This window comes from Gavialis gangeticus, unplaced genomic scaffold (genome assembly GCF_001723915.1).
Source record: "Gavialis gangeticus isolate Ggan-Ray unplaced genomic scaffold, GavGan_comp1, whole genome shotgun sequence".
NCBI lineage: Eukaryota > Metazoa > Chordata > Crocodylia > Gavialidae > Gavialis > Gavialis gangeticus.
The window spans coordinates 56,882,320-56,884,114 of NW_017728995.1; the positions used below are offsets into that span (position 1 = coordinate 56,882,320).

General features: G+C 41.4%; 1 protein-coding gene across 2 annotated transcripts in view; it reads left to right on the forward strand.

Annotated features, from left to right (window-relative positions):
• Positions 1-1,795, forward strand: part of NMNAT3 (nicotinamide nucleotide adenylyltransferase 3) — a 96,279-nt gene that overhangs the window by 92,840 nt on the left and 1,644 nt on the right. The gene's annotated exons all lie outside the window — the stretch shown is intronic.

Sequence of the window (1,795 nt, forward strand, 5' to 3'; positions counted from 1 at the left end):
ATGCGCTGCTTACATGGTCAGCAGCACCTGTGGGTGGTCGCCACTCGCCAGCCTGCCACCGATACCGCTGGCCACTGGGAGCTCCCCTGCTTACCACTGCTGCGCTTCTGCCAACATGCTCCCACCACTGCCATGCCCCCCAGCCATCGTTCATGAGAGATGTCAAACTCATCTGGTCCCATGGGCCATATGAGTGGCATGGGGCTGGTCTGTGGGCTGAATCAGGCCCACAGACCCCTGTTCCTTCTCCCCTGCATGCTGAATCCAGTGCTGTAGGAACTGTGCTGCATGTGGTACTCTCTCTGGCCAGTCCAGGATCTGTGCCTCTCCCTTGGGCTAGTCCAGGACTGTGTCACATGTGGAACAAGGGGAAGGGGCACTGTACCACCAGACTGGCTGGAATCAGTCTGCTGTAGTGTGCTGGGACTGGTTCAGTGCGCATCATGCAGCACATGGGTGAATTCAGACCTAGGGCAATACTGGGAGCCAGATGAAGGGGCTCTGTGAGTTGGATCTCTGACACCTCTGGTCTATAACGTGGAAATCTACCCTGCTTTCTACTTGACTTCAGATTAACATGGCAAACTGTCTCTCTAACATGGAATATCCCAAGAGTAAATGAAGAATTCTGCAGTCAGGGAAGGATTTTAAATGTAGTACAGCAAATATCATTTGTGACCCACACATTTCACAATCAGGAGAAACTACTATGTGATCATGTAATTAAATCAATGCATGTGCCCAAGGGGGCTGAATTAAATGGCACAAGCTGCCATGCTTTTAATGCCCTAATAACACCTTCTGCCATGTTAACTCAGGAATCCCCTGATTTTTGAATGCTTAACTTTGCAACCTGAACAGTGTTCTTTTAATAACTTTTTTGCATGCAGTTCTTATACAAACTAGGCACAACACAGAGTACTTAGAACTTCCTCATTTTTATTACTTTTGTTGTTATTACTGGTTTATATCATTATAAAACAAAAGGAGGAATACTCACATTGCTGTAATTCTAATTTATTCTTCACTGACCTTTTCTTACCTAGTAACTGTATGAGCAAGGGCACATTATTCCCCTGCCCACTGTATGGGTGGATGCATTTCTATACAATATTTTTGCATTATATTTTACTGATTTAAAAAGTGTTTATTATGATTAGCATTTCTCAGTCTCAAGGCTGGGCCTTTGTTTATGAAGCAATTCTGAGATGGAAGATTTGATTCAAGTTGTTAATGCAGCATCAGTTTTAATTGATCTGAAAAAAATATGATTACCTTCTCTTCCCTCAACCTGTGAGAAATCTGATGTAATGGGGATGTAAATGGTGCTCCAAATCAAATATATCACTGCACTGATATATTTGCTAAGAATGACAATGGTAGCTGGGTACATCCTACCTGCTCCTTCACAAGTAAAGGCAAGTTTTCCTATTAACTTCAGTTCAAAAAAATCAATCCCATATTGAGCAGGGAATGGATATCATTGGGGAAATGCTAGTTTCTTAAAGTTTTTTCTACACAACCTAGTACCTTGTGAGCCAAAACCAGGCCTTTAAATATGTCTTGATAGTTTTCCACCTTGAATTACTATAGGTGGAGGTAAAGTAGATGAAGATAAAGTTGCCCCATTGAATTTGTCTTGCATTGAGATATGAATTAAGATTATACAGTGGGCAATGCACTGTATACTTTATGTAAATTCTAAGCAGAATATTTTTCGTAAGTTTTTACAAGCTTGGGTAAAATAATAGAAATTAGCATATTCGGTCCAACTTTTTTTTTTTTTTTTTTTTTT